Source organism: Rutidosis leptorrhynchoides, chromosome 2 (genome assembly GCF_046630445.1).
Source record: "Rutidosis leptorrhynchoides isolate AG116_Rl617_1_P2 chromosome 2, CSIRO_AGI_Rlap_v1, whole genome shotgun sequence".
NCBI classification, from domain to species: Eukaryota; Viridiplantae; Streptophyta; class Magnoliopsida; order Asterales; family Asteraceae; genus Rutidosis; species Rutidosis leptorrhynchoides.
The window spans coordinates 296,351,178-296,363,270 of NC_092334.1; positions in this window are offsets into that span (position 1 = coordinate 296,351,178).

Sequence of the window (12,093 nt, forward strand, 5' to 3'; positions counted from 1 at the left end):
TATCACGAACCTATCCATATATAATTTATCAATATATTTTCATTTTAAACAATCGTCACATATATATACTTATAATACTTTTAATGTCTTCTTAGTCCGTAGTTAGCAATTCAATTTTTAATGGTTCATATTTAGGTGTTTAATAAATAAATAAAACCCCCATCGAAATAAATAAAACCCCCATCGTATTCGTATTGGTCGGGAATAATCTTGACCCACGGTACCGTGTTGTCAAATGACGTGTTGCGTACATAAAGTACCGGTGTTGTCAAATGACGTGTTGCGTACGTACATGAGGTCTTATGATTAATCTTCTCGTGTTGTTTACGGGTGATCCTGAAATATATAAAATTAAATTATGAGTACATATATATAAAATATCATGTTATTTTAGAAAGATGTGATTTATTTAATTTTTCTCCAATTATTTTCGTGGCTAAACTAGTTTTGGATATCCGATCTTGTTTTAGTCATAGTTTCTTCGTTACAACTCCGTTTTCGTTGGTTCAACTTGCCACTTCCTTGGATCGAGTCCTTCTTTAAGACTATGAACTGTAAATACCTTAGTTTGTATTCGAAATCACAGGTCATAGGTCAAACTTTGGTAAAACTTATGAAGTTGATCATTTTCCATCATGTAAACAACCTTAAATGATTATTTTTCTAAAAATACTTATACTTTGAGTTAAATCATGAAATTTTTATGTGTTAACATATTCATAGTAGATATCAATTTTCCAGAAAATAAGCCTCCAATTCAAAGTTCAAGATGGTTTTTAATTATCCAACCCAAAACAGCCCCCGGTTGTACTCCGACGACGTAAATTCAGTTTTTAAGGTGTTCTTTGAAAAACCAAGTTTTACCTTGTTAAGTTAGCATATACTTATGATATATTACAGGTCTTGAAGTAATTTAAAAGTTAAGTTAGAAGGATCTATTTAGTTTGCAAACAAGTTTGAAAACATTCAAACTATGTTCTTGTTGTTAAAATTTTATACCATAAAATAAGATAACTATATATATATGAATCGAATAAGGTTATGAACAAAGTTACTACCTCAAGTTACTTGGACAAGGTTACTGTAAAAGAGAAGTAAAAACCTAGAACCAAAAGAGTGATGGAGTTGGATGAAAGATTGGAAGCAACTTAAGACATAAACTTGAAATGAAAGTTGTATTTTTGTAGTGTTTTTGTTTGATCTTGTTATGGTGGTGTTTAAGGTGATTCTTGAGAGGATTTTTGCTGGAGTTCTTAGAGATACATGAGGCTAGTAAGTGTGTGTGTTTAGCTAGAGAAATGATGTATCAAAAATTGAAAATGGATGCATGTATAAATGATGGTGGTGGCGTGATTTATGATGAACAAAGACAAGATTTTAGGTTGTTTTCTTGTATAATTAGTCATACTAGATAAAAAAGTAGTTACCTTATACATAAGGCATGAACAAGGGATGGTTGGTGGTGATTTGATGTGTATATACCAATAGTAAATATGTATAGAAGCTAGGTATGATACGAGTACATATACTCTAGATATACGTATAGAAATCTTGTGAATACGGAACGAGGATTCAAATATAGCTATCTTTTGTGAATACACTTATATTGTTTTATGTATTTAAGTCCTTAAAAGTGATTAAATACATTACATATACGATATATGTATAAACATTATAGGTCATAAGTATTTATGTCAAATAACGTTACGTATGGTTATTGTTTTGAAAACTTAAGTTAGTAGTTTCAAAATATACTTATAACTTATTGTTATTAATACAAAATGAGGTATTACAAAATCCTTAGATCATGTTAAATATGTATATATACATATATATACACAAACATATAATTATCATATGTTATATAGTTCGTGATATCATCGGCCAACTAGACGGTCAAACGTTGTGTAAAACTCTTTTCAAAAACATAAGTCTCAACAATTTGGATTGCTTATCATGTTGGTAAGGTTTAATTTATGTAAATATTAATCTTATAAGTATAAATTGATCGAAAAAGTCCGGGTCATTACAGTACCTACCCGTTAAATAAATTTCGTCCCGAAATTTTAAAATTGTACCTATTATGCGTCATCGGAAAAACAGATGTGGGTACTTTTGTTTCATTTGATCCTCTCGTTCCCAAGTAAACTCGAGACCTCTTCGAGCATTCCAACAAACCTTAACGATCGGTATATTGCTCTGTTTGAGCCGTTTAATTTCACGATCCATGATTTCGATTGGTTCTTCGATGAATTGTAGTTTCTCGTCGACATGGATTTCTTCAAGAGGAATGGTGAGGTCTTTCTTTGCAAGACACTTCTTAAGGTTTGAGACGAGAAAGGTATTATGTACTCCGGCGAGTTGTTGCGGTAACTCGAGTCGATAAGCTACCGCTCCAATGCGTTCGATGATCTTGAACGGGCCTACATATCTTGGGTTCAGTTTACCTCTTTTACCGAAACGTATTACACCTTTCCAAGGTGACACCTTTAGCATAACCATGTCACCGATCTGAAACTCTAATGGTTTCCTTCGGACATCGGCGTAGCTCTTTTGGCGACTACGGGCTGTTTTCAATCTCTCCTTGATTTGTACTATCTTCTCAGTCGTTTCGTGTATGATCTCGGGACCAGTTAATTGTCGATCTCCTACTTCATTCCAACAAATAGGAGATCTACACTTCCTTCCGTACAATGCTTCGAATGGCGCAGCTTTATTGCTCGCATGATAACTATTATTATACGAGAATTCTGCTAATGGTAGATATTTATCCCATCCGTTTCCAAAATCGATCACACATGCCCTGAGCATGTCTTCAAGAGTCTGAATTGTTCTTTCACTCTGCCTGTCGGTTTGCGGATGATATGCGGTACTCATATCCAAACGAGTTCCTAGTGCCTCCTGTAGTGATTGCCAGAACTTTGAGGTAAATCTACTATCACGATCAGATATAATGGAAATAGGTATTCCATGCCTTGAAACTATTTCCTTTATATATAATCGTAATAATTTCTCCATTCTATCCGTTTCCTTTATAGGCAAGAAATGTGCAGATTTGGTAAGACGATCAACAATTACCCAAATGGTGTCGTATCCCCAGGCAGTCTTTGGTAACTTCGTGATGAAATCCATGGTAATACCATCCCATTTCCATTCTGGGATTTCTGGTTGTTGAAGTAACCCTGACGGCTTCTGGTGTTCTGCTTTGACTTTGGAACAAGTTAAACACTCCCCAACATATGTTGCAAAGTCTGTCTTTAAATTAGGCTACCAATAATGTGTCTTAAGATCTTGGTACATCTTTCCCACTCCAGGATGTATCGAGTATCTTGTCTTATGTGCCTCGTTCAATATCAACTTCCTTAATCCACCCAACTTCGGTACCCAAATACGATTTGCAAAATATCGAATTCCATCTTCCCGTATAACGAGTTGCTTCTCATACTTCTTCATTATTTCATTTCCTATATTTTCTTTAGTAAGTGCTTCTCGTTGAACTTCTTTGATTTGTGAGTTGAGATTCATGCGAATTTTTATGTTCATCGCTCGTACTCGAATTGGTTCTCGTTCCTTTCTGCTTAGTGCGTCAGCCACCACATTCGCTTTCCCGGGATGATAACGAATTTCACAATCATAGTCATTTATTAACTCGATCCACCTACGTTGCCTCATGTTCAGCTGTTTCTGATCAAAAATATGTTGAAGGCTTTTATGATCAGTAAACACAGTGCATTTAACCCCATACAAGTAGTGTCTCCATATCTTCAATGCAAACAAGACTGCTCCCAGTTCTAGATCATGCGTCGTATAATTCCGCTCGTGAATCTTCAATTGTCGGGATGCGTATGCAATAACTTTCTTCCGTTGCATAAGAACGCAACCAAAACCTTGTCGCGAAGCGTCACAATATATTTCAAAATCATCGTTCCCTTCTGGTAACGATAAAATAGGCGCCGTAGTCAACTTCTTTTTCAGTAATTGAAATGCACTCTCCTGCTCAGAAGTCCATTCATATTTCTTCCCTTTTTGCGTTAACGCTGTCAACGGCTTAGCTATTCGGGAAAAATCTTGAATAAACCTTCTATAATAACCGGCTAAACCCAAAAATTGGCGTATCTGCATTGGTGTCTTAGGAGTCTCCCATTTTTCGATGGCTTCAATTTTTGCTGGATCAACCTGAATTCCTTTGCTACTAACAACGTGACCAAGAAATTGCACTTCTTTCAACCAGAAAGCACACTTAGAAAATTTAGCATATAGCTGTTCTTTTCTCAACAACTCTAATATCAACCTTAAATGCTGCTCATGCTCTTACTCACTCTTGGAATAGATAAGAATATCATCAATGAAAACAATAACAAACTTATCTAAATACGGACTACAAACTCGATTCATGAGGTCCATGAATACAGCTGGCGCATTTGTCAACCCAAACGGCATGACCAAAAATTCGTAATGACCGTAACGTGTTCGAAAAGCAGTTTTTGGTATATCTTCTTCTTTGACGCGTAATTGATGATAGCCCGATCTTAGGTCAATTTTCGAGTACACACATGATCCTTGGAGTTGATCAAATAATTCGTCAATTCTTGGTAGTGGATACCGATTCTTGATAGTTAACTTATTTAATTCACGATAATCTATACACATCCTAAAAGATCCATCTTTCTTTTTAACAAATAGAATCGGAGCTCCCCACGGTGAAGTACTTGGTCGTATGAATCCACGATCCAGTAATTCTTTTAACTGACTCTGAAGTTCTTTTAACTCGGACGGTGCAAGTCTATATGGAGCACGGGCAACTGGTGCAGCTCCTGGTACTAAATCTATTTGAAATTCTACAGATCTAAATGGAGGTAATCCCGGCAACTCTTCCGGAAAAACTTCAGGAAAATCTCTTGCCACAGGCACGTCGTTGATGCACTTCTCTTTTTCTTCCTTTTCGACTTTATTAACATGTGCTAGAATAGCATAACATCCCTTTTCTAAACACTTCTTGGCTTTCAAACAGCTAATGAGTTTTAGCTTTGAGTTACCCTTCTCTCCATAAATCATCACCGGCATTTTATCCTTACAAGGAATGCGAATTGCCTTCTTGGCACACACAACTTCAGCTCCTACTTTGGACATCCAGTCCATGCCGACTATTACATCAAAACTTCCTAATTCTACGGGTATTAAGTCAATTTTAAATGTTTCTCCGGCTAAATTTATTTTACAATCACGGAAAATTTTATCGGCTTTAATTAGTTTACCATTAGCTAACTCAATCATGTACTTAGCATCTAGAGGTAATGATGAACAATTCAATTTAGCGTAAAAGCCTCTACTCACGTAACTTCTATCGGCACCAGTATCAAATATAATAGATGTGGATAAGTTATTAATGGTAAACGTAGCCGTAACAAGCTCCGGGTCTTCACACGCCTCTCTAGCATTAATAACAAATGCTCTTCCACGTGCAGATCCATTATTCTTCTCTGGATTCGGACACTGGCTCTTATAGTGACCTTGTTTTCCACACCCATAACAAGTAATGGTAGCCAAAGCAGTTCTATTTGCATTGGTGGCAGGAGTCTTGGTACCATTTGTATTTGTAACGAGGGCCCTACAATCTTCAGCAAGATGACCCTTTCGATTACATTTATTGCATACCACATTACAGTAGCCAGAGTGATGTTTGTGGCATCGGTTACATAAAGGATTTTGTCCTTTGTAACCAAAGCTTAAACCACTACCCGCACCTTGCGTGATTTCTTGTTTCTTAAAAGATTGTTATTGGTTACCTCGATCATAATTTCCATTCCACTTTCTTTTGTTACCTGATACCTTCACATCAGTATTGGATACTTTCTTATCCATGATGACCTGATCCATTAGCTCGTTTGCCATGGTTATAGCTTCATGAATTGTCTTAGGTTTCGATGCTGTAACATTTGCCTTGACCTTTTTGGGCAAACCATCTTTGTACATTTCAATCTTCCGTTCTTCGGTTGGAACCAATTCAGGACATAGCAAAACTAATTCCATGAATCGCTGATTGTAGTTGGTGATTTCAGTACCAATAACCTTCAGACTTCGTAATTCATCTTCCAACTTCCTAACCTCGTTCCTTGGACAATATTCATTGATTAACATTGTTTTGAATTCTTCCCATGGAGTATCATAAGCTACATCTCCTCCTACAGCCTTCACAAAATTTTTCCACCACGTGAGTGCACTATCTTGTAAAGTGCACGATGCATACTTGGTCATGTCCTTTTCAACACAACCACTGATTTTAAACACAGTCTCCATCTTTTCTATCCACCGGGTTAAACCGATCGGTCCTTCTGTTCCACTGAATGATGAGGGCTTGCAAGCTTGAAAAGTTTTGTAGGTGCATCCTACATGAGGATTTGGGTTAACTGCAGCAGCTCTTGCAGCCTCGACCCATAACATTCTGTCGTTCACTCGCTGGTTAATGAATTCCTCGACTTCTTGTTCCGTCATTCGATTCAATCGTGCCATATTCTTCTATAAGAATGAAAAGAAAATAATTATTCACATGGAATATTATAGATGTAGTGTATATTTACAGTACATTATAGCTTATTAATAATATAAACCAGGTATTATTATAAAAGCTTTTTCTTCTTATTAGCATTTTATAATTATATCTAGGGTAGTACCTACCCGTTAATGTCCATACTTAATAGCTTAGTACAGAACCAATTACTACCATCTAAATAATACTTAACCATGGAAAATTATTGCATTTCATACTTCACTATTTTACATATGCTTATCTTACATCGAACATTAAGCAAACCACACTAATAATATTATACAAAACATTATATGATCCCATGGTTTAATACGGCAGCGCATCGTTTGGTCTATTTTCTAGGACGTTTAGGTTCAAAGAATCGCTTAACGCTTATCCTGGCTGTCTGCCTATATTTTGGCGGTGTCTCCCTATATTTTGGCTGTGGGTCTGAAGAACTGGATGCCGGGATAGAACGAATAGGAATAGCGGGAATAGGGGTGGTAGTGTCTAGTGGAGTTGGTGCCACATCATCCTCACTAAACTCGGGATTTGAATTTTCTAATTCATTAGCCTTTCGTTTCTTTCCTAGTTCGAACTTGTCTTTTGTAATTTCCTGTATTTCTTCCTCGGGTTCACTTTCCTCCTCGGGTTCACTTTCCGGGTTCTCTATAGTCGGTTCATCCGGAATTTGTGAGTCTTCCCCAAAGATATTATTTTCGTCATCGGATAGGTTAATGACTGGAACACCATCTGAAGATTCTGGTTCAGAGTCGCTGAATGTGATAAAAATTTTTGAGACCGACATCTATCACACAACAACTAACCCATTAGTACTACATAATATTTACATATAAATTTTAACCAACAATGATAAGCAATGGTTTTTAAATCAGACCCGGTCAAAGTCCAGACTTACTAATGTATCCTAACGACTTATCAGTTAGACACACTAATGCAAACCTGGTTCGCTAAGACCACCGCTCTGATACCACATGTCATAACCCGTCCTTAACCATAAGAACGAGTTAGATAACGTATGATTTCATTGCGAGGTATTGACCTCTATATGCGACATTTTTAAAAGAACAACTGCATTTATTTTACATTACAAACCATAACTCTTGTGTTAATACAAGCTTTAGACAATATAAAGATGATTATCGTTTAGCGATAATCTTAGACTTACAAACTTTACATGTGATGATAACAATACGATTTCTAGCATATTTTACATTACAATTCCTCGGATATGCAGTTTTATTTTTGACACAAATATGCATACTCAAGATCTTGCTTAAATTCAACATGTTGCAGCGGAAGCTTTTAGTTATCACCTGAGAATAGACATGTTTAAAACGTCAACATAAAGTTGGTGAGATATAGGTTTAATGCCACAAGATTTCATATGTAAACATTTTAATAAAAATATTCTAAGTGGTTGAGCACTTGGTAACCATACTTAACATTTAATCACGTCGCATATTCCCTTTATTATGAAATCTTACTACATCGTACCAAGTGTAGTCACCGAAACGAAGTACTGTGCAACCGTTAAATACTGGTCGTCCAGTCCGGTTGGGGTTGTCAGGCCCGATAGATCTATCAACAGGATTCGCGTTTACGCTCCTCACGTAAATATTAGCTACCAAGTATAAAGAAATATGCCATGGTACAACTCAATGTAGAATTTATTTTTGATCACTTGTGTCCATAACGTAAATCATTTATAAAAAACAGCGCATGTATTCTCAGCCCAAAAATATTTAGAGTTTAAAAGGGACTATATACTCACTTTTGCCTTGAAGATATATATATTTTGACTTGGTCTCCGGTTGATATCACGAACCTATCCATATATAATTTATCAATATATTTTCATTTTAAACAATCGTCACATATATATACTTATAATACTTTTAATGTCTTCTTAGTCCGTAGTTAGCAATTCAATTTTTAATGGTTCATATTTAGGTGTTTAATAAATAAATAAAACCCCCATCGAAATAAATAAAACCCCCATCGTATTCGTATTGGTCGGGATTAATCTTGACCCACGGTACCGTGTTGTCAAATGACGTGTTGCGTACATAAAGTACCGGTGTTGTCAAATGACGTGTTGCGTACGTACATGAGGTCTTATGATTAATCTTCTCGTGTTGTTTACGGGTGATCCTGAAATATATAAAATTAAATTATGAGTACATATATATAAAATATCATGTTATTTTAGAAAGATGTGATTTATTTAATTTTTCTCCAATTATTTTCGTGGCTAAACTAGTTTTGGATATCCGATCTTGTTTTAGTCATAGTTTCTTCGTTACAACTCCGTTTTCGTTGGTTCAACTTGCCACTTCCTTGGATCGAGTCCTTCTTTAAGACTATGAACTGTAAATACCTTAGTTTGTATTCGAAATCACAGGTCATAGGTCAAACTTTGGAGAAACTTATGAAGTTGATAATTTTCCATCATGTAAACAACCTTAAATGATTATTTTTCTAAAAATACTTATACTTTGAGTTAAATCATGAAATTTTTATGTGTTAACATATTCATAGTAGATATCAATTTTCCATAAAATAAGCCTCCAATTCAAAGTTCAAGATGGTTTTTAATTATCCAACCCAAAACAGCCCCCGGTTGTACTCCGACGACGTAAATTCAGTTTTTAAGGTGTTCTTTGAAAAACCAAGTTTTACCTTGTTAAGTTAGCATATCCTTATGATATATTACAGGTCTTGAAGTATTTTAAAAGTTAAGTTAGAAGGATCTATTTAGTTTGCAAACAAGTTTGAAAACATTCAAACTATGTTCTTGTTGTTAAAATTTTATACCATAAAATAAGATAACTATATATATATGAATCGAATAAGGTTATGAACAAAGTTACTACCTAAAGTTACTTGGACAAGGTTGCTGTAAAAGAGAAGTAAAAACCTAGAACCAAAAGAGTGATGGAGTTGGATGAAAGATTGGAAGCAACTTAAGACATAAACTTGAAATGAAAGTTGTATTTTTGTAGTGTTTTTGTTTGATCTTGTTATGGTGGTGTTTAAGGTGATTCTTGAGAGGATTTTTGCTGGAGTTCTTAGAGATACATGAGGCTAGTAAGTGTGTGTGTTTAGCTAGAGAAATGATGTATTAAAAATTGAAAATGGATGCATGTATAAATGATGGTGGTGGCGTGATTTATGATGAACAAAGACAAGATTTTAGGTTGTTTTCTTGTATAATTAGTCATACTAGATAACAAAGTAGTTACCTTATACATAAGGTATGAACAAGGGCTGGTTGGCGGTGATTTTATGTGTATATACCAATAGTAAATATGTATAGAAGCTAGGTATGATACGAGTACATATACTCTAGATATACGTATAGAAATCTTGTGAAAACGGAACGAGGATTCAAATATAGCTATCTTTTGTGAATACACTTATATTGTTTTATGTATTTAAGTCCTTAAAAGTGATTAAATACATTACATATACGATATATGTATAAACATTATAGGTCATAAGTATTTATGTCAAATAACGTCACGTATGGTTATTGTTTTGAAAACTTAAGTTAGTAGTTTCAAAATATACTTATAACTTATTGTTATTAATACAAAATGAGGTATTACAACATCCTTAGATCATGTTAAATATGTATATATACATATATATACACAAACATATAATTATCATATGTTATATAGTTCGTGATATCATCGGTCAACTAGACGGTCAAACGTTGTGTAAAACTCTTTTCAAAAACATAAGTCTCAACAATTTGGATTGCTTATCATGTTGGTAAGGTTTAATTTATGTAAATATTAATCTTATAAGTATAAATTGATCGAAAAAGTTCGGGTCATTACATAAACCCCCTCCTCTACCCCATTTTTATTTTTTAAATTTTGCATTTCATTTTATTCCTCATTTCTTTCCCTAAACCTAAAACTAGCAAGTATCTTTTTCTCTCATCTTTCTCCCTTTTTTTTTCTTGAGGCCTTCGCTAACCAACAACCATATCATCATCATCTTCAATCAAAATATTGCTTGGATCATTCAATTGTTTGCATAAGCGGATTCATCTCTTCATCCTCTACGCGATCATATCTTTTATTTCTTGATTAGGGTATAAACCCTAACCCTAGATTTTTCATTTCTATGTATTTTTACTGTTTTTAATCATATTATATTGTATAGTACTTCTGTATTGTTGTATTGATGATTTGATGCGTAGAAATACTCGTTTATGTATGTTTTCGGTTAGATAATTTTTGGACAGCAGTGTTGGTTAAAATCAGTGAACTTAACATGGATTTTTGATTAAATAAAGTGTATATATGAGTTCCTCTCATCAAGAAAATAATTTTAGGGTTTGGATTCATGTCGTTTTGAGTTTCGGATCAAAAGTTATGCCCGATTTAGGGTTTTGATGAAATTAAAATGTAAAGGCTTGTGATATCAGTTTTGATCCAAATTTGTGACCATTTTTCGAGCCTCTAGGTGTAACATTGGTTTAGGATTGATGATTGGAAGAACATTCATGTTCGGGTCATCGGAATCCGAGCCACGGATCACCAGGAATGGCTAAAACAAGATTTAAAACGGATTAAGGATTTAGGTTGGTTCATGGTTATTCTTCATGACTTATGAATGGACCCTAGGGTGTTCTTGAGTTCACTAATATGTCAGGTTGGTTGGTTAGAAGAGGATATATATAAAATTCGTCAAAAACCGACACCCGGGGCTCAAGTTATGACCCGACGAACTTTTAATTAAACTTATGGTTATAAAATTGAACCTTAGGTTATAAATAATGATTTGCATTATAATTAGATTACTTATGTTATAAAAGTAATTATTTTTAATTAAGACTTATGATATATAGTATGACTTACTTATTCTTATAACTAAACTTATGATTAATAATACATTTATTATTAATGAAAATACTTATGGTAAGTATTAAACTTATATTATGGGATTATTATATCAAGACTAATAATAAAGATTAATTATTTATTTATTTATTATAATACTTAGTTAAGACTTAGTTATTATATAATTATAATTTAATTATTAAATACTTATGGTTTAATAATTATATTAAATACTTATGATATGATTAATAATTCATTATTAATTAATAATACTTATGATATGATTAAAAATACATTATTAATTAATAATACTTATGTTATGATTAATATTTAATTAATTAATTAAATACATATGTTATATTAATTATATCATTTAAACTTATGTTAACTTTATAATTTAATTTAATTTAATTTAATTAAACTTATGATATGACATGATTATACAAGTATGAGTTTAAATAACATTATAACTTATATTATTAATATAATTTACACTTTTAATTTCAATGTTGACTAAGTTTGACCAAGGTTGACCTTTGAGTTGACTTTCGGTTTGACTTTCAGTTGACTTTTGTTGACTTTTCTAATTAAGGAAACTTTCCTAAGATAAAAACTTTCTAAAAATAGAAACTTTCTAAAAATAGAAACTTTTCAAAAATAGAAACTTTCCAAAAATGGAAACCTGCT